This window comes from Mustela erminea, chromosome 18 (genome assembly GCF_009829155.1).
Source record: "Mustela erminea isolate mMusErm1 chromosome 18, mMusErm1.Pri, whole genome shotgun sequence".
Taxonomy (NCBI): domain Eukaryota; kingdom Metazoa; phylum Chordata; class Mammalia; order Carnivora; family Mustelidae; genus Mustela; species Mustela erminea.
Window position 1 is genome coordinate 28,495,697 of NC_045631.1, and position 21,869 is coordinate 28,517,565.

Below are 21,869 nucleotides of genomic sequence, written 5' to 3' on the forward strand. Positions count from 1 at the left end.
CTCCCTTCTCCCTCTAGTAACGAGGTAGGAGGCAAAGTTCCTCTGGGTCCCCAAGGCCCATGAAATACTATTCTACCCTGACTGCCCCCACTCAGATCCTGTGCCAAGATGCCCACAACTATGGTTCTTCAGGACTACAGATGTTCTAAGTTCTGGGTGTGAACCAAAGGCCCGTCATTGATATCCAGGTCCATTCTTTGCTTTTGTGGGGCCTAGGTTAAATATATACATGTATTGGGGGAGAAGTCCTAATTAGAGGCAATAAAAGGCAACAGTGGAAAAGGACCTGGTGAGCCATTTCTAGGACTGGGAGGCAGAAAAAAGAGACAATGTCCTTGGAAGGCCTCTATCCCAGGAGGAAGAAGGTCCTCCTTCCCCATTCCTAATCTCACCAGAATCCTGAACCCAGACCAGGGAGCGGAGACCCAATTTTCTTGGACCATCAAATAAGTGAGGGTTTACAGGATCTAAAAGCCAACGGACTTGGGTCCAGTCTCGCTTCTTCTCACTCACTAACTGCCTCACCACTGGGCAAGTTGCCTGAAAAAGACCAACACTGCCTACCTTGTGGAGGAGACAAAAGAAATCAAATGAGACATTCCAAGTAGAGCACTCAGCACAGCACCTGGCACCTGCGTTTGCCTTCAACACTGCTAATTAGCTACAATCGTCCTCACCAGCAACGGAGAAAAAGTGTGGGAACTGTTCCTATTCACATGACCCAAATGAGCAGTGTCTCTGTCTCCCACGTTGATTCATGGTGGTCAGAGGGTTAGGGCCTAAATTAATCCACTTACAGGTACATTGTGGTTTTAAGCAGGTTCTTGTGGCTTAGCTGGGGATCTTACATTATTGCTGTATCATTCCAAACAACAGACCAATCCATCACTTATCGCAGTGGAAAAGTTACCCTGGCAGCCCACATTGACTCATGAGGCCAGTACTAACAACTTTACTGAAATGTCCCTATTATAACGACCGTAGAGCTGATGAGCAAGGCACACAGGAAAATCACTGTCATCGCTTCATAGTTACCCACTGTACAGCACCGGGCCCAGGTGGTACTTCATTTCAAATTCATCCCGATGATAATAAAAGTCAGCTTGGACCGTCAAGGAACCATGGTCTTTCATAAACAAAGCCAACCATTCATCTCTACCCTGGACACAGGCCTAGTCTTGATTTCACAGGGCTTATCTGTCAGATGATAATCCTACATGAGCTCTAAGATTCCTTCGGCTCTTTAAGTCCTGATTCCATGCTGTAAGGATGTCTCTGCCAGCCAAATCCTGCCCCAGAGCCCAGCAGCCAACCACCAGCCTTCACTGTGGTTAAGACCTTGATTTCAGCGAGGTCACAGAACATGTCAGTCGCGCAGAGCCCACTCAGAAATGGCTGCTGGACGGTGCCTTCGCAACATCTGTTGGCAGAGCAATGTATTACTAAATGGCCCTCAGTTCAGCACTCTGGGGACCTGGGAAGTTCCCCACATGAGGCCTGCATCGGTCAGAACATCTACAGAGAGGGAAGGTGGCTCCCCTTGAACATCCAGACACTGGCATGGAATTCACCAGGTATCAGACAGAAGTAGCTGCTACTAGCTGGCTGTGAAGAGATCAGGTATTACTTTGCATTGTTTCCACAAATTCAATAAAAAATAATGTTAAAAACCCAAATGATCTGTCTGAAGATTCATTACCAAGGACACCTGACTAAAGTTCATCAATGGTTTCCTCCTTTTTCTTATACAACTCCCAACTCCAAAAAGAGGATTTAAGGTAACTTACAAAAACACACAATACTTTTTTTTTTTTTAAGATTTTATCCATTTATTTAACAGAGACCACAAGTTGGCAGAGAGGGAGGCGGGGGTGGAGGGGTGGGTAGCAGGCTCCCCGCTGAGCAGAAAGCCCGACGACGAGGGGCTTGATCCCAGGACCCCGAGATCATGACCTGAGCTGAAGGCAGAGGCTTAACCCACTGAGCCACCCAGGCACCCCCAAACAATACTTTTAAAATAGATGAAATTAGGGTAAGAAAAGCAGAAGAACACAAGGTGAGTTAGGACAGAGAAATGCATGTTTATATTAAGCTGCTAAATATTTACTGAATTTCAATTGCATATTTGGCTTTGAGCTCTGTAGTAAGCAAGGCAGAAAAGAAAAATCAGTAGTTAATAAGGTTTACAGTTCCTATAAATCCTGGTTGTTCAAGCTACAGATTTTTTTTGAAGTATTTATTTATTTATCTGAGAGAGAGAGAGAGCGCACGTGCTCAAGTGTGCAATCATGAGAGGGGAGAGGGTCAGAGGGAGAAGCAGACTCCCCACTGAGTGGGGAGCCTGATGCAGGACTTGATCCTGGGACTCCAGGATCATGACCTGAGCCAAAGACAGTCACTTCACAAACAGAGCCACCCAAACGGCCCTTAAGCTACAGATCTTCTCAGAGACATTTCTCCTGTGGGTGGTTGCAGAGGGAACCATGAGCAATGAACCAGTAGACAAGATCTTCAGCACATACCAATAGTTTCTACCATGAAACTCTTCCAAGATTGCTTCTCAGAGGTCCCTCCATGAAAATGCACAGCTTAAGTCAACACTAAAGGGCAATTCAGTAAAAGGGATTCTACATGGGGGTCAAGTCAGGGCAGCCCAAGAACACAGCTTTCTGATGATCTGGCTAGATCCACTGATACAGACTCTCCAGAGGAATGGAAGAGCTACAGAGCCTTCTGGCAAAGCTCCATGAATATCATTTATCACAACCAGGCTTTTGAGTTACAAAAACATGGGTAGCCTCCAGCATGCCAAGTCCAAACACTAATACTTTTGAATGCTAACACCATTTGGCTCTGGTGTTCCATTCAGTTAGTTCTCCTGTGGTTGGTTCAGCCTACTTTTCCCTCAAACTCTCTCCTTCTGCACCTCATGCCTCTCCTGCTGCTGCTCTTTCTCTAAGCCTCCACCTCTCTGGCTGCTCTTCCTTCCTCCTCCTCCTTGGAGGTGTGTTTCTACCACGTGCCTGACTGCCTGCTCCCCATGTACATCCTTAGCCACACCCAAGTCTTCTAAACTTCTGCCCCCTGCCCCTGAAGCCTGGATTCCTTTCTAAAGGAGGCCTCTCACTGGCTCCTAGGAAGGCATTTCAAAGCAAATGCCTCCAAAGCCAGCACCATTTTCCCCTTCCCCTGGTTCCTACCACCCTCACCCTAATTCTGTTCCTTTCTCCTGAAGGCCAAGTTGCCAAAGCAGTCAAGACCCTTCACTCTTTCTCTCCCTCCTATGTCGTATTCCTTCAGTCCCCTAGACAGCTGGCTCTGTAATTCAGTATCCCACAGCCGTCTTCATAGCTACGGCCAGCAGCACTGTGTGAGCCCTCCCCTCCCTCATCCTGAACTCACGTGACAGCTTCCTAAACTGGTCTCCCTGACTCAGCTCTTACCTCTCCAGCCCATTCTAGAATGCTATTTATACAACACAATCTGATCACATCGCTCATGTTTCAAAACCTCCAGTGGTTTCCTAGCAGCCTATAGGACAAGGTCCAACCCCTCCAGTGGCACTAAGAAGCTGGGCTGATTCTCCTTCTTCTCCTTATCTCTCTTCACTGTCACCTTCCCACCTCCCTGCAAACCTGTTTCGCCAGTGGACCAAGCTTGTTCACTACCTTTTCCCAAGCTGGTTCAGCCTCTTGCAAAGCCCTAACCTATCTTAACCACCTGGTAAATGCCCGATCATCCCTTAATACCCAAATGAGACCCTAAGCAGAGGGGGTGGCTCCCTTTTCCCAGCATGCAAAACCCTCTTTTTGCCTGAATGGCACTCCATCACACTGTTCCCATCTGTCTCCCAGACTGGGAGCTTCCTGCAGCTCAAGTCCAGTCTTTAACGCCCCCTTGGTTTCCCCAGGACTCCTAGTCTCAGGCATATTAGAGTCTTTTTATCCCCCTCCGGAGAATCTTGATAAATGGTAATTAACGGAGTAAAATGAGTGACCATCAGTGAAACTGTGCTGCCCTGAAAAGCTGATATTTTTAATCTTACTTAAACACTATCCAGTGCATTTAAAATATCTAATTCTGGCCATCACACGGGACTCGCGTACCATGAGAATTCCACAAAGTTGAAAAGCCAGCAAACTCCTGTGATGTCAACTCGCTTGGGATGGAATGGAGCATGAAACTCAGAACTGTGGTGCCATGGCTCCAACACAACACATGACAAGACTGTCTGATGCTTGTTATCTGTGCTGTCAGATGGCAGAAGTACTTCCCGTTCCACCTCCCCTGGCCCTTCACACCATCTGAGTGCCACCAGGTAGCTTCCCAAGGGACCCTCGCCAGACTGGCATGGACTTCTGACCCCCAGAGAAACCCTCAGACTTCCAACCCACAAAGGTTCTTTCTCCCAGGGTGGTCCCCACAGAACCTCCCTGGGACAGTGTGAGGAGGAGAAAAATGGTGGAACTGTCAGATACGGTTCAGGTCAGCAAGGAAAGGGGTCCCTAAACCCTGCCCCTCGATTCTATGTTCAAAACAAGGCCAGATCTGCCCTTTCCCTCCAGTTCCACAGAGACTGCTGCCCTCAGCATCAGTCCTTGTATTGTACAGGCTCAGAGAAGACAATCCTAGTGAAAACAAAATAAATACCTTTTTCTCATGATCTCGGACTGGGTCCATCCTTCTGCCCCCAGACAGGGCTACACTTGAACCACAGTGTAAAACCGTCACTTAGAAGATCTATCAAGAAAACAACATTCTGGAAAATAGCGAAGACATGGCAGACAATCTTTGGAAGTGACTTCACGGGGGACCCGTCCCCTTAGCCTCCACCAACGCCCACTGCCCAAGTTCCTCTCCCACAGGTGGAACACTCTTCACAGCTGCAGCTGTATTTTACTGGGGAGATTATGTGACTGTCGTCTGTATCTTACACTCTCAAAGATAAATATTATTTACTGAATAAATGAACTTCTTCGGACCCTGGGCACTGCATGACCTTGATTTCTCTTTAACTGCTGCTCCCCAGGGCACAGCTGGGGCCCCAATTAGTTACAAACCATCCATCCCCAATCTGCCAATACAATTCTGTTGTTCAGCTGTCAGCATGCCTTTGGCGTCCTCACTTTAATCTCTCAATTCAAATAAATCCAAAACTCTAGACTCTGACATCTGTGGCTGGGCTTCCCGCCTCTCCCCAATTGGAATCTGGAAACTGAACTTAAAACTCAAGCGAGAGGGGGAGGCAGATGCACTTTCAAAGGGAGGCCTGTATGTCTAAAGTCCCAAGCTTCACCAGCTCAAAGAAGGATGTATACTGTCCTAAGAATTTTTTTTAAAGATTTTATTTATTTATTTGACAGAGAGAGAGAGAGATCACAAGTGGGTGGAGAGGCAGGCAGAGAGAGAGGAAATGGGGCTCAGCAGGGAGCTGAGCAGAAAGCCTGATGCAGGGCTTGATCCCAGGACCCTGAGATCATGACCTGAGCTGAAGGCAGAGGCTTAACCCACTGAGCCACCCAGGTGCCCCTGTCCTAAGAATTATTAAACTGCCATCTAGTATTGTTGCCATCTACTAAAGAAGAGGAAGAGGAGGAGGATGGGAGAGAGAAAGACTGATTCTAGAGCAGCTTTCTAGATTTCTCCTGTTATGGGAATGGCAGACAGATGTTAGGAAGAATGAGAACTTCTTTTCCTTTCAGGCCTGGCACATCAAGAGGCGCCATGGATGCTGCCAGTGCAGCTTTTCATATAATTCAAGAATCGTCCACAAAGCTGGTTGTTTATGGTAAGTCCCTGCCCCACCCACCCCCACCCCGGTTGTGAGCCATTCCTGGCCCAAGACTACTTCTGGTTAATCATCCTTCCAACCCAGGCCAAAGCCTGGCTTACAGTAAGAGCTCAGACTCCTTGGTCGAAGGAATGTAGGAAGTGAGGGGAGGAGGTAAGAGGAGTAGTCATCTGCTGTCAGTAAGGCTCCAGGACTCTACAGTTTATAATAATAATTTCCTGGGGGCATCTGGGTGGGTCAGCTGGTTAAAGCCTCTGCCTTCAGCTCAGGTCACGATCCCAGAGTCCTGGGATCGAGCCCCACATGGGGCTCTCTGCTCAGCAGAGAGCCTGCTTCCTCCTCTCTCCAGAGAGGCAGGAATTACTATGATGACTCTTGTTTGAAAAGTGAGGAAAAAGTTCAAGAAATTAAACATTTCGCCCAAGATCACTGCACTAGAAAGTACCAGGACCAGGATTTGAATCCTTGGACAAACCTCTACCCCTACCCCACATGGATCCTTCAACCCAGATGAGCTAGGGAAGATGGGCGTCATTGGTCCTTAAGCCCTTATTACAGCAACAAGCAGAACACCTTCCAGAGGAAGACCAAGTGCTCTTAGAACATCTTCAAACTCTCAGAGCTGGCTCACCGCTTCAACTTTTAATTACAGAAATACGAGAAAACAAATGAGGGAAGGGAATGACCTCAACCAGAAAGCAGGACAACAGATCAGGCACAAGAAAAAAACCAGTTTTCAGTTTCTGTCATATCTTCCTGCTAAGGAATTTTTAGCTTTAAGGCAGCAGTCATACACAGGGATCATTTGTTTCCTTTAGGATTTGAGGGGGAAAAAGAAAGAATCATGTAAGGAAAACCAACCAAATGCCCTATTTAATTTGCATTTATACACAGTACACATGCTTATACCATTAATACAACAAATACTGAAAGAGAATTCAGTTCTACTTTACAGTCCATTTGGCTGTGGATCAATTTAGGGAGGGACCCCCCAAGAGACAAAAGACCAAAGCAGTAAAAGAAGAGATAAACAGGAGGCAAACATAATGGATGACACATGCAGGAGATACAAACAAGGAAAGGAAAGGAAGTGGCAAAATACAGTGAGGGGAAGGAGGCCAAAGGTCAAAGATGCTGCGTAGATGGTTTCTGCTAAGAAGATCAACTACCTCCGTTATTCCTAGGCCTCAGACATGTAGGGGTGACGACATCAGAAAAAAACTTGGGGGGCGCCTGGGTGGCTCAGTGGGTTAAAGCCTCTGCTTTCGGCTCGGGTCATGGTCTCGGGGTCCTGGGATAGAGCCCCGCGTCAGGCTCTCTGCTCTGTGGGGAACCTGCTTTCCTTCCTCTCTCTCTACCTGCCTCTCTGCCTACTTGTAATCTCTGTCAAATTAATTAAAAAAAAAAAAAAAAAAAAAAGGAAAAAACTTGGGAAAACTGTAGGGGCACTATTATTTGCTTGCTTTTATTAGATTCCCTAGCTGAAAATTCTCATTTTGTAGGCCTGTGGTTGGACCAGAAATTCTTATGGCAGCCAGGTTTGGGAATCTCCAGGGATAGTCCCATTTTTGAGGATGTCTATTATCTATGTCAACTAACCATTGTTCACAGACTTCTGTGAATGGAAGCCAACAGTCCATTTCCATGGAGTTACTCTAAACTGTAGCAATAGTGCAGTGTCTGGCTGGCTCAGTAGAGCATGGGACTCTTGGTCTCAGGGTTGTGGGTTCGAGCCCCATGCTGGGTGTAAAGACTGCTAAAAAAGTAAACTTTGGGGGAAAAAAATAAGTAAACTGTAGCAATAGCAGCCCAAGCAAAATCCCAATGTTCTCTTTCCAACACCTCATATGCCTACTGAACATTCACCTACATTACCTTTTATGTTCATACCCCTGTGCCTTTGCACACACTGTTCCCCCTGGGAGCGTTTCTGCATGTTTAAATCCTCATCATTCTTCACACCTCCATCTCCGAAGGCCCACCCTTCTTTCTGTAGCTCCATAATGACTTTAAGCTTTTTGTACCTTATACTCTAGTTATTGACACATATGCCTTAATCACTCCTCCTTGAGTGTATGCTCTTAGGGGCAGGGGCCATAGCTTATCCCATCTTCATCTCCCAAAGGTCTTATGTTACCTGTTGAATTGTTATTAGCTAGGAAAATAAAGCAAAACCAAGGTTCATTTTCAGCCCTAGGCCAGAGGTTCCTCTTCTAAGCAGCCCAAAATAGGAATCAAAATTCTACTGACTCAAGCAGGATATGCTCCAAGCCTATCCTCTCTTGCCCCAGGTACTCACAACCGAAACAGCAGGGAAAACAAAACAAATCATTGGTAAAGTCAATATTTCCTATTATTAAATTTCTTATCAGATAAAATAATGCCACTTCTGTTTATGACAAGACCCTGTTTCAGCCTTAGTGACACCCATTGGCCATCTGGAAATCAAGCCTTCCTTCCCTAATAAGAAATAGACAAGGGAACTCCAGACACTAGAGACAAATTTCATTCTGAGCTGGCAATCTAGTTTCAGATCAAAACCACCAACTCTGGACATACCACATTCTCAAGACCACGGGGGAAGGTTGTAGCTCAGGAAACAGGAGTGCACAGGGCTGCTAACCCAACCAAGAATGTGAGTGGCCGTGTTGTTACCTCATAGGCAGAATATTCCTTTGCCTCATCACAGAAAGGAGGTAGGCTTTACCTAGGATCAGGATATTATGGGTTATCTGGAGGTTTATTCAGGAGATGACATTCTTCAAGAACGTACAGGAATAGAAAGAAATCTGGGCCTGGAAATGAAAGGTATGGTTTACAGTCTCTGTTTTGCCTTAATTAGCTCTGTCTTAACCAAGTCCTTTTTGCCTACTTGAGCCTCAATGTTTGTATCTCTAAAATGTAACATCTGAAATGATTTTAACACCCAAAGCAGCAGCTATCCAATTAAAAAAAGAATGATAAATCATTAACTTGAAATTAGAGAAAATACAAATTACAAGGAAAAAATTAGGATGAGGGGCCCTAAAGTTACTGAAGTCAGGCCACAGATTTGGCTCTGTACTTCCTGGCACCCAAAGCAAAAAAGAGAAACATGATCAGTTATACATTTCCAATTGTCCACAAAGAAATATTGTGCCCATTCCTCAGGAAAGGCAAAGCTTTTTCTGGCACTTGCCCCTGAACGAAATTTCTCCTATTAACTATTTAAAGGGGATACTAAGTGAAACTGTAGCTTAAAGGAGCAGCAACACCATCCCTTTTGAGAAATATACTAGAGTTATAAAGCTGTTTAGGAATGTGTTCCTCCATGAAAGCAAAGGGCAGGACACAGAAGTTCATCTCAGTGAAAATAATTCTGGAGGGACTGAGGTAATATGGGCCAAATACGCAGCTTTCAGTCAGCCTAGTTTAATCGAAGGATAAACTAAGAATGGCCAGAGGACAGGCAGACACGTCCTTCCAAAAACTTCCATGACTTCTTTCACATAGGTGTTATCAAAATTTGGGCAGCAATTTGTGATTAGAGGATTCCTAACTTCCACTCTAGTCTTGATAGATCTCCGTGACATGTTGCGTCTTCATTTACTGGCACTAATTTAAGATCTGGTGGTTTTCTCCCTCTTAACTGCACACTCCCAAATCAATGGGTTGGCAATTCCTGCCAAAGAGAGGAGGGAAATCTAACTATGAGTGTTATTATTAAAAGCTAACAAGAGGGAGCCTGGATGGCTCAGTCAGTCAAGTGTGGGGCTCTTGGTTTCAGCTAAGGTCATGATCTCAGGGTCATGAGATGAAAACCCAAGTCAGGCTGAACACGTGGGCCAAAGTGGGCTTGAGATTCTCTCCCTTTGCCCCCTCCCCTTCCAGATCGCAGGCACACGTGCTTTCTCTTTAAAATAAATAAATAAAAGCTAACAGCAAGTGTTATGTGCCAGGCTCTGTGCCTGGTTTCCTATACATCCCCTCATTTTGTCTTATCAATTCTGTGAGACAATAACTATTATTAGTCCTATTTTACAAATAAAGAACAGAGATTTAGAGATTTTTAGCAAATTGCCCAAGATCACAAGCTAATTATCCAGGTCTTTTTGGTTCCAAAGCCCAGGTTCTTAGCCCTACTTAATAGTGCCTCATAGTATTAACAAAATGTTATTACTCGTAGAAATGCTTGTTTGTCAGGAAAAGTGAAAACAAAATAAAGCTACTGGGGGAGGTGGGGGCTGTTTATTGACACAACAAAATGACATCAGAACTTCTAGAGACCTATTAAATAAAAAGTGTAAAAGGGTGAAAAATATTGTGAAAAGCGGAAATCCTGAAATAAATTCCAAGGGAACACTATCACACCCCAGGAAAAGGGAGAGAAAAATTCTTTTCCTCTTCTCCTCTTGAAAATGAAAAGTATTATTTCCTACTCTTAGAGACTCAAAACCTTGACTCTCTTTATTCATTCATTCCCCTGATGGGTAGATACTTATCCAGAGCTACCGGACGCCAGGTAACGTCAGCAGTGAGACAGAAGCATCTAGCCATCAAGCAGATAATGTATTTCCAGATGGTATTAAAGTCCCTTGAAAAAAACAAAATTAAGGGGATTAAGAGGGGCAGGGACAGGAGCTGTTGTTCTAGATTACTGATCTGAGAGAGGCTCTCCCGAGACCCAAGAGCCAATCACGTAAAAATTTATAGAGAATTGCATTCTGGAAAGAATAACTACCAGTAGAAAAGCCCAATGACAAAAACAAACCTTCAACATTTTAGAAACCAGAGGAAAGCTGGCACACACGGACCTGATAAGGACCTGTAGAGATGAGGGGAAAGAGGATGGAGGAAGGAGACAAGATGTACAATGCCCACAGGGAAGGGAGTTGGATTATAAGCAGCCCCTGGAAAACTTTAACCAGGGGAATAGCATAATCTGATTTTATTTTAAACCCTCCAGGGCCTCTATTCCCAAATCTCAGGAAAATTCGGGTAGGTGTGGTCCTTTAAAGATGCACGTCTCATCTTTTGTTAAGGAAAAGATCATTAAAAACCATCAACTCTAACAAAATACCATTAGCCCGCAGGCCCTGGCTTTCCAAAATTGGGAGGCTCAAGTTTAAAAAAGATTACTCCCTTTCCACAGTTTTTAGACCCCTTCAGGCTAGGGGAATGTAACAGAGCACCTAGTGGTTTGCTGATGGACCCTAGGGAAATGCCAAGATAACTGACAAAGGAAACTGACACTTATCCTCCATTTGAGTACTACCTGGACATCTCTTCCCTCTCCTTTTCTATACTAGGACATCCTATCCTCTGCCATCCATTTGTTGCTTTCTTCTTTATTACAGGCTCAAAACAGACATCCTAAATGTGAGTGGTTTGACCATACTGAACATCATTCATTTCAACAATACTACAGTTAATATTCCCATATTAAGCATACCGTTGGCAGGACCACTGTTGAATTTGAACTGGGACAGAGTTCTATTTGAAGCTAAATGCAGCTTTGATTAATTCAAGGCAATTTCTTTTACCAACATGTTAGAAGGAAAACTTCTAACACAGGGATGCATCAGGTGTGGGTATGTTTGTGTCTGAAGATAGAGATAGAGGTAACAAGATTCACCTGCACATAGGAGCCAAGATGTCATCACAGGAACGAACCAGGGCTGAGGTAGGCAAGGAGGTCAGGGAAATGCTTATTAACAACTCATCTCATTAACAACTTATGCTAATATCATTAACAACTGTTGACAAACCCCTGACTCCCTCATACTCCCAAACAAAATCAACAGCCTGCCTGCCCTTCCCCCAGGCCTCATGGCTTGGAATACCCAGCTATTAAACAACACTGACATTTTCTATAGGCCAATTGTTAATACCCCAGGCATAATAACTATGTCACTGCCTCAAAACTATCTGATTTTTCACTGTTTTAATGATTTTAATAATCTATGAATAGTACAGCATACTCATCTACTCACTACTCACTACCCCAATCCCACATACCTAGAAACATCCAGCCATACAGAACACCAAACAGCAGTCTTCAAATGGACTGAGCAGGGTGGTGTGGGAGGGATGTGGGGTTCTTATGGCCAAGGCTTCACAGCAGCTAAAAGCAAACACACTCTTGGACTTTTCAAAGCCTAGGCTAGTGTGACCAGCAGATGAGTGATCTTGAGTTTGCAGAGAATAGGTTACATACGTGACTAAGGCTTTGCATGCTTCATATCCAGTTAATAATGCCTTTCATTGTTCATTGCCCCCAATTCCCATTAGATCTGGGTTTCTCATTGACCAACTGCATCACAGTCTCATGGTCCACTTTATAAAAATGCACCCCACTGAGAATAAACATCTCCAGAGTTGACTGACAGACTGCATTTTTAAACACTTTTCAGGTCATCTTTGTGCACATTCAAGTTTGAGGACCTCTGTCCTAAGAAAGCAATGCTTCTTTAACAGTGGGTCATCACCCATTCACCCATTTGGTAAAGAAATCAAATTAACAGGCCATGACCAGCAGTTGGGTTTTTTGTTTGTTTTTTAATGGAGGGGGAAAAAATAGCACACTGCAGGTAGCAAGAACATTTGTTTCCTGGAACTTATCACAGTTGTGGACCTCAGTGCAGTGATGTAAAAGGTATTCCTTACTTTGGATCCCAAAGTTTAAAACCACTCTCCTTGAGGGCAGAAGGAAAATGGTACCCTTGTACATGATGTTTATTTCCCATTTTCCACCCCTAACTTCAAGTTTTTTTATTTTAGTTCAAGCACAGATCCCAAGACAGATCCCAGAAATTCTATTATCAAATCCTAAACCAATAAGGTAAATAAGTTAAGGAGAGGTATGAGCCCCAAAGCCCCCACTCTTGCCTAAGACCCTTACCATGAAGCTGGGGATAAGGGATGGTGCCAAAGGGAAGCTAGCACAACTCTCCTCAGGCTGGACCTGTTCCTTGGTAAAGAACTTATAGCCACTCAGATCACAGCTCAGAGGAATTAAAATGTTCCTCCTCAGGAGCAATACTCACCCTTAGTCTAAGTGCTAAGGAAATGGGAGGAATAGAACTCAAATTCGGCCCATCTTTGCATCCTGTGGCCATGAAGTCAAAGGAAAGCTAGGGAGTGGTCATCCAAGCCCACTCATTACAAGCCCCGGATTTCTCACAACCAGGAGAGTACTGAGGAGCATCAAGCACGTGAGATCAAGTCCCTCCCCAGAGCCAGTGAGTGACAGGAGTTACCTCTGGCAAGTCACTTAAGTTCTAACCCCAAGCTCCTAGCTCTGCCCACGTTCAGTCACCAAATGGGATACAGGGAAGCAGACAACCTCCCTGCTTGTCCAACGCTCTAGGACAGGGAACCCCATCTTGCTGGACCAAAAGAGAACAGAGGAATGGCAAAGAATAGATAAATAGCTAGAAGTCTTGTTAGCCCTTAGATTCACCAGAAGCAAGGACTCACTTAAAAGAGCCTTGTAACCCCAAGACAGCAAACTGACAAGAAGGCCAAAAAGCAAAAACCCCAGCAAACTCAGGTGCAGTTTCGTGTGCTGCTCATGGCGGTGGGACTATGGGAGGGTCTGCTAACTTGCAACAGAAACAAACGGAGGACACTCACTCGCTTGGCTTTTTAAGTGTTTGTAAGCTGAGAGTAAAGTCAGAGGTGGCAGTCTCCTGGGCTTCGTCCAAAAGAACAGGTGGCTACCCCAACCCCCAACTTGAGTCAAGACATCCAGAGGAGGTCAGCGGCCAAGGAGGGTGAACTTAAAGCAGTGAGAGGTCTGGGCTGCCCCTCTGCGCCAGTTCCTGGGAGGTACTCGCTGGAGAGGCCCCTACATTCCATCGGGCAGGAGAGAACTCGGCGCCCACCCCCTTGGCAAGGGCGGTGGGGAGGCTCCGGGAAGCGGCCAGGCAGGAACTCGGCTGCGGTTACCTCGGCCCAGGGCCGGCCAAGCGCTCCTGGGAGTTTCGTGGGCTGCCAGTCCCCCACAGGCTGGGGGCGGCGGCCTCGAACCCAGTGTCTCCAGCGGAGGCCCAGCGTCACCGGGAACAGAAAACGCCCGAAGCACCCCTCCCGACCCCCACGGAGCCCGAACCCGCAGAAACTATGCTGAGAAGCAGCCGCGACCCGGTGTCCAAGTCCCATCCGCCAAAGCACGCACCCTAGACTTGCCCGGCTCCTCGCACAAGTCCCCGACCCCGACCCGGGCACCCGCGCCGCCACGGGTCCCTCCGCAGCCAGCCGCCGGGCCGGCAGTGTTTGTAAACAAACCGGTCACGTGGCCCCGGCGGCCCGCTTCCCGCCCGGCGCGCCCGCGGCCCCCACGGGGACCCCACGCCGAACCCCGCCTCGGCGGCGCAGCGCAGGGGGCGCCGCGCGCTCCGCCCGGGCCGGCCCGGAGGGGCTACGGGACCGGAGCCCGGCGCCGGGTGCGAGGCGTCCGCGCTGACAGCGCGCCCCACGCCCACGCGCGCCCGGCCCGCGCCGCGCGCCAGGTCTGCTTACCGGGCAGCAGGCTGCCCCGTCCGGCCAGCGCTGGGCTCGGCTCCGCCGGGGTGCGCAGCAGCGAAGGACCGCCCGGCTGGCTCCCGGGCTCCGGGCGCGCTCTTAAAGCCACAGTCTCCGCCACTGCCGCCGCCGCCACTCCGCATCCCTCCGGGTCGGGGCCGGGGGCTGCCCTGTGACGGACGCGCCCCCGCGCCTATCCCCTCGCCTCAGCACCTAGCAACACGCCGCGGGTTGGCTCGGCTCGGCCGCAGCCCATCCGCCCCAAGCCAATCAGCGAAGGACGGAACTCCGCCCCCCGCTTCCCCAACCTCCCACCCCCCACCCCTCTGTCCTGGGCCGGCTGGGGTGCGGGGAGTGCTTCCAGAGCCCCGTCTGGCCCGCCGCGGCTCCGCGGGCGAAGCTTGGCTAAGCAGGGCCACCGGCTGAAGGAACAGAGAGACAGAGTGATGAGGATGGTTGGCTTTCAGTGCTTGGGAAGAGACCGTTTTTTTGCGTTTTGGTTTTGTCCCCAGGTCAAGGCTGGGATTCCTGGAACCTAGGGTGAGGAGTGGGGAGGCTGTATAGTACTTAGACTTGTAGAGCCAAATCAGCAACTCCCTCCTTACACCTTAGCCATTTCTAACTCAGAGCCTAAGTTACCTGAAGAGGGCCTCAGGACCCCGGCCAGCTGAATTTAGTAAGATAATACCAAACCAGCCCAGGCCCTAGTCCGAAGCAAGGCATTTCTCCACTTCTCTGTGTTCTGCCAGTAATTTCAGAGAGTAAGAGTAGGAAAGATGTGGTAGGGGAATTGGAAGGCCCCCAGCCCCCTATTGCTGCTGATTTTCCAAAGCTTTTGCGGGGAAATGCGGGATGGTTAGTCTAGAGAAGTAAGATGGTCAGTGACCAGAGGGGAGGAGCCCACGTTCTGGATCAGTGCTTTTCAAGGAAGAGAAGGTTAAAAAATAAGCCCAGGCAGTCAGGAAATCCAGGAAGGCAGCAGGTGGGTGGAGTGGGGTAGTCTCCCTGCAGGAAAACAGGTCAATTTGAGAAAGAATGCTGGCAGGGGTGAGGGGAAGAGAGGATCCCAGCCTTTTCAAGTCACCACCAAGGTTCTGCAGTTCCTCAGAGAGCGGTAAGAAACCCCATGTTTTACTGAACAGCTCTCAGGATGTGAGATACCCCTGGAGGTACAGCTGACTCCACCTCCTTCCATATGCCAGTTTGCACATAAACTGAGAATGTTACTGGAGTAGACCCCCATGTGGCTCCAACTTCACCTGCAGCTCTAGCCAGCTGTGTTTAAACTAGATCTGATTCAGTTACTATGCATTGCATTCACATCGGATTCAGTTAATATACCTTGCCTGGTTGGATGTGAATCCAGTCCTAATGTCAGTAAAATGTTTGTATAAACAACAAAAGTGCCTCAACTTCATTCGTTACTTATGTATCAGACTCAAATTTGCAAACCGGGTGTAAGCAGGAGCGCCATGTCACGCCATGTCACTGTCACTGTTCGCATTTGACAAACTTGGAAAGAAAGGTTTAACATTCCTTTCTCTGAAATGTGATGAACTCTTTTTAGAGGATCAAGAGGTTGACTTCTATCTAGCTCTGATGTGCCTTCTGGGCAAATTTCTTTGTCTCTCTAGGTCTTCATTTTTACAGTTGAAAACGAAGATTGAGATAGCATGATTTCTAAAGTCCTTTCCCCTCCAAAATTCTAAGGAAGGCCAGGAAGTGAAACTTGTTACAACATTTCAGCAATATTCTCCTAGTGAATATTTGTGTTGCCAGATCAACGCTCCCCAACGGTAGATGCTGCTTTAGTTTAACACCCTAGGATACCTGGATGTTATGTAACAAGATTGGTGGCTACTGTTTCTGTTTAAATAAAAGATAATGTTAGCTAAGGAGGACAAGCCTGGTGCAGTGGTTCAGAGGGAGATCTGAGGACCCCTGCTGGCCTGCAGTGTGTATGCAGGAGACTGGAGAAGGGAATAGGACAGTAGGACCAGGAGACAATAGAACCAGCCAGCCAGCCAACGACAACAAAAAAATTTAATAAGCCTGATCATGCCTACTCCCAGTCAAAAGAGCCAAGTATGGTGAGTTGCTAAGCATGAAGGTAGAAGTGGAACAAAGTAGTAGAAGCAACTTCTGTCTCTCTGAAAGCAAGCATCTCTAATTGCCCCTGAGTACATACATTCTTAGTGCCTATTACGTGCAGAATTTCCTACCTGCATGGTAGTATTCTGAAGAATTAACATTAACATTCCTTTCTCTGAAATGTGATGAACTCTTTAGAGGATCAAGAGGTTGACTTCTATCTAGCTCTGATGTGCCTTCTGGGCAAATTTCTTTGTCTCTCTAGATCTTCATTTTTACAGTTGAAAACGAAGATTGAGATAGCATGATTTCTCTGAGGAGAGAAGCTGGGACCAATGGAGAGTGTGTGAGAACAGACAGATATTTATCCTGTAGGGCAAAAATTGAGATGGAGAGAATATAGGGAAAGACATAAATTTGTTCAAATTTAGCCAGAGAGGTTTTTTTGTTTGTTTATTTGTTTAAAAAACAACAGCAACAACAACAACCCTTATTGGTAAAAGTTTGAGAGGTTCCTGGCCTCACAGACAGGTCCTCAGCCTGGCTTTGTTAGTGGCCCAGTCCACTTGTCTCCTCTGTGTGAGGCCAAAGTCATTCCCAAAGCCGAACAGTCATTCTTTTCCAGCATCTTCTCTCCTACCCCATGTTCCCACCGTTGCCACATCCACGTCATAGAATCTGATATGTTTACATCTTCCTTTCCCTCACCCCCACACCATCCATCAGCAGGTCTTGTCAGCTCTACTTAAATGTATATTTGCCCTGAACACATCCGTCTCTGCGGCTGTCACCTGATTGGCACCACCAACATCCCTTGCCTGGAGTAAGCAACAGCCTCCCAACTGATCTCCCTGCTTCCAATCCATTCTCTACACAACACCAAATGGTACTTTTTCAGAACAAACCCCTTATGATGACCCGTAAGGCCCTACTAACCAGGTCTGCCAACCTCCCAGGTCTTCCCCTATAGCTTCGTTCCTCATGCTAGTCCAGTCAAGGGGACTCCCTTTCTTTTCCTCAAATACACCAGGCCTAGGCCTGTTACAGTATTTTTATTTGCTGTTCCCTCCACCTGAAACACTTTGCCCCAGAAGACCGCCTCCTTGCCGCTTGGTTCCAGGTCAAATGCCTCCTCCAGAGAGTCACCCGTCCTTACTACCCAATCTTCATGCCCACCCCCCCGTCAAGGTACTCGCTATCACATCTCCCACCTTATTTTCATCCTAACACATATCACTCTCTGAAATTACTGTATACACTTATTTATTCTTATTTATTTGTTTTCTGTTTCTGTCCCATCCAGCTCTCAAGTGTCAACTATATGAGAGCATCAGGGACCTTGTCTATCTTGCTTCCTGTTGTTTTCCCTGCGCCAAGAGGATCTGACATTCAACCAATATTTGTTTGTTCAATAAATAACTGAACAAATAAATAAATAGGCCTACTGCCTCACACCCTTGACCCCACAGTTTCCTTCACTGGGAACGTTATTCTCTCCTTAACCCCCCGACCTTCCCCCACCGCTTCTTCCTCTCATCATTCTATCTCAAAGCCTTTTGCTGAATGACTCAGGCCAAAAATCAGATCAAATGTCACTTCTTTGGAGAGTTTCCCTTAACCTCCCTGGAAAAATTAATTTTTTTTCTCCTCAGTACCCTCATAGTACTTTATCTGTAGTCCTATTATATCACTCAGTGATCAGTTATCCATCCTCCTGTCAGTCCCTCCTGGGCTGGAACCTTATCGGATGTCTTTGTGTTTTCAGCAGCTGACACTCGGCAGGCCCCTTCTCAAGGTTTGTATCTGAATTGAATCCAGTAGGGATCCAAACGGAAGCAGATTGGGTCTGTCCTCAGAGTATACTGATCTACAGATAGCAGTCTTACTTTGCAGTATGACATTAAACCTGAAACTTGAAGGATATTCTATATTAAAAGGGCAGCTTGCATTTTAAAATCACAGTACAACAGAAAGTTCCTGAAGGCTAAAGGCTATAGGCTCTCACACCACCATATCACCTGGGAAATAGTCCCTACTGCCTGGGTGAGGTGGGGAAGTTACTCCTCCTGCACTTTATTGTCCCCCCTCCTCCCCCAACAAGTAAAATCCCATGACATTACATCACAGACGAGGGCCTGGTGCCATCCTCCTGTGGACAGAGCTTGGTAACAGTGCTTTGTTTCTTTATGTACAATAAATGCTTTCTCTGATCCTTGTCCAAGTCCCTCATTTTCAGTCATGAAAGTGGCTGATTAAATGCTTTTCAGACTGTAAATGGGTTAAGTGTTGTACCTAAGTCCTCCTGAACATACTCCAACAAAAAAGCTGCCATCATTTAGTGAGTATGTATTGTGCACTGAGCAGTTTCTAGTCTATCTAGTTGTATTTAATCTTCAAAGCAACCTGGAAGATAGCTGGTTTCTTCTCTCTCACTCTTTAAAGCTGATCTTATGGAATTTGAGCCCTGATCTATCTAGCTTCAAAGTCCATTCACTTTCTTTCTTCTACACCAACAAAGCATAAAAATGCTTCTCTCCTCTCCAAATATCTTAGTCACCTTTACAAGGAAACTCATCTGAACATCAAACTACCGACAAAGCAAAATCCTATGCCAAGCTAAAGGGCCTGGAAACAGGAGTTGTAGGGGCATGACACTTCCATCTTAAAAACAACAGGAACAATAATATTTATCTTATTCTTCCTATGTGCTAGGAGCTAGTAGAGACACTTTACATGCCTTGTTTCATTTAGTCCAATCTTCACAACAAGGTACCACAGTTCTCTATACCTTAAGCACGGTTCAAAATCCAAAAAGCTCTGAAAATCAAAAAGGGAGTCCGGCAGAGCTCACATGGAACAATAACAGAACTCTGGTATTCAATAAGTAAAATTTGTAGGGTAAAAAAACAACTTGACAGGATACAAGCAATTATATTTTTCTTCCTTTATTTTCATAAGCTACTAATAGCACTCTCATGGAGCTTCTTTTCATTCCCAGTCCTTCCCACATGGACTCGTCTCAGTATTTGTCTAATCAATCAGTTGTATCTCCCAATTGGTTACAATACTGTTGAGGATGTCTCTCTCTTGCACAATTTTTAACTTTCAACAAACTAATATAATCATAGAAGATTTTTCCATGCTCCACTTTTCAAGAAAAAAAAAATTTGATGCAGCTCATTTGACGGCAAACTTCAACTGATATGAGGTCATTCGTAGGCTTCATTAATCCCATCTAGTATATTCATATGTTTCTTGTGGGAATATTAAATGCTTGAAGAGCTCACACTCCCTAGGGTTTTGTGTGATATATAGTGTATGCACCGAAAGCTGCTAGAATTTAAAACCTCTCTCTCAGGGTTCCAAATATGGGATCAAGGACTATGTCATTATCCCTATTTAACAGATGAGTAAACTTAAGCTCAGAGATGTTAATTGATTTGCCCAAGGTCACACAGCTAGTGAACAATAGAGCTAGGATGAAAAATCTGTCTAAAACTGTGAAAACAAAATTGGGAACACCTGTGATGGATAAGGGCTCATTTTTCTAAAGGCCAAGATTGAAGTGACAATTCATGGTAGAGGAAAAAGAAATAACTTATAAAGATATGAAGAAAATATTCAACCATAGTAATAAGAAAAAATTTAAATTGGAATTATAATGAGGTGCTATTTTTATCCTATCAGATTGGCAGGTAGTAAAATGTTCGATAACATTGTGTTGGAGAAGATATGAAGAAACAGTCATTAAAATGTTCGCAGTGAGGTAAATTGGTATGATTTCTATGAAGAGCAATTTGGTAATCTCTCTCAAAAGTAGAAATTAATGTGAGTAGAAAGTTCACTTCAAGGGACTTATCCTTAAGATACACTCACACATGTGCACAAAAATGAATGTAAAAGTAAATTGTAGCATGGTTCGTATTAGCAAAAACTCTCTCCGGGGAATTTAACTTTGCTGTTGATGAAAGGCCAGACATTTTACAGCTCTCTAAAACTGATAATGGGAGGTGATTATTTCCTCTATCCTGTAGAAGAAACTCTCAGAAATTATTTTTAGCCTGTAGGCCAGTAGCCAGTTTTGTATAAAAATTAACAATTTCAGGGGCACCTGAGTGGCTCAGTCAGTTAAGCATCTGACTCTTGATCCAGCTCAGGTCCTGTTCTCAGGGTCCTGGAATCAAGCCCCACTTTGGGCTCCCTGCTCATCTGGGAGTCTATTTGAGGATTCTTTCCCTCTGCCACTCCCCCTCTTGCTTGCTCTTTCTCAAATAAAATAAATAAATCTTTTTGAAAAATTAACAATTTTATTTCAGAATTTCTTTTTATCCACTGACTACAATTTTCAATTTTCAGATGTTCTTTCTTTCTTTCTCTCTCTCTCTCTCTCTCTTTTTTTTTCTTTGAGAGAGAGAAAGAGTGCATAGGGGAGGGGGGAGGGGCAGTGGGAGAGAATCTTAAGCAGGTTCCACGCTCAGCACAGAGCCCAACTCAGGGCTCGGTCTCATGACCCTGCGATCATGACCTGAGCTGAAATCAAGAGTCAGATGTTCAGCTAATTGAGCCCCCCAGGTATCTCTCATATTCTCCTTCAAACCAACTTTGTCATCCTGGTGGGTTCTTCATTATAGGTTAAATAAAACTTGAATATATGCTTTCTATGTATTTGTATTAGAAATAGGATTTTTACCTTTTGAGACTGAGGCATTGAGATAACCTAAATCCATCAGTAAAGGACTGGTTAAATAAATCACAGTGCCTTTAGACAAAGGAATACTATGCAGCCATTAAAAAGAGGAAGGTCTAGGGGCACCTGGGTGGCTCAATGAGTTAAACATCTGCTTTTGGCTCAGGTCATGATCTCGGGTTCCTGGGGTCAAGCCCAATGTCAGGCTCCCTGCTCAGTGGGGAGTCTGCTTCTCTCTCTCTCCCTCCGGTCTTCCCACCAGTTGTATGCTCTCTCTCTCTCTCTCAAATAAATAAAACATTTAAAAAAAAAAAAAGAAGTAGGTCTATATGTAGCTCTGTATATTCCATAAGGGTGAGGATCTTTTGTTCCCTAATGAACTTAAACACCTAGAAAATTGTCTGAGCACACAGCAGCATTAATTTGCTTCTGGCTGTGGTAACAAATGACCCCAAAACATTTCTTTTTCTGTCATTGATATGCAGGGCACTGCTCTAGGCTGAGTCCCACGTTAGGTTTAGACTGGCTTCTAGTATCTTCTCATTTAGGGGCCACTGCTATACAAGAAGCACATGAAAACATATGATGTCCCTTAAAACCTCTACTTTGAATGACACACTGTCACTTCTACCTACAATCCATTGGCCAAAGAAAATGTGGCCAAACCCTAAGTCAAGAGAGAAGTTTATTATACTTTTCTTAACTAGAAGAAGCTCCAAAGTCAGTAGGATGTGTAACCCTATCGTGAGGAATAGAGAAGAATATTGCAATCTATTACAATGCTCAATAAATATA

General features: G+C 45.5%; 1 protein-coding gene and 1 long non-coding RNA gene across 6 annotated transcripts in view; one reads left to right on the forward strand and one right to left on the reverse strand.

The window, feature by feature from the left end:
- Window positions 1–14,527, reverse strand: part of YPEL2 (yippee like 2) — a 63,718-nt gene extending 49,191 nt beyond the window's left edge. Inside the window, exon 1 of one of the 2 annotated variants that reach the window (XM_032323044.1) lies at window positions 14,294–14,527. The gene's annotated coding sequence lies outside the window, so the exon portion shown is untranslated. Of the gene's footprint in view, window positions 1–13,949; window positions 14,260–14,293 lie in introns of those variants that run through there. The other variant, XM_032323046.1, reaches the window with a different exon arrangement.
- Window positions 14,528–14,634: 107 nt separating this feature from the next.
- LOC116578551 overlaps window positions 14,635–21,869 on the forward strand; it is an 88,304-nt gene continuing 81,069 nt past the window's right edge. For all 4 annotated transcript variants that reach the window (XR_004280932.1, XR_004280930.1, XR_004280931.1 and 1 more), the window contains exon 1: window positions 14,635–15,410. This is a non-coding gene — a long non-coding RNA (uncharacterized LOC116578551). The remainder of the gene's footprint in view (window positions 15,411–21,869) is intronic.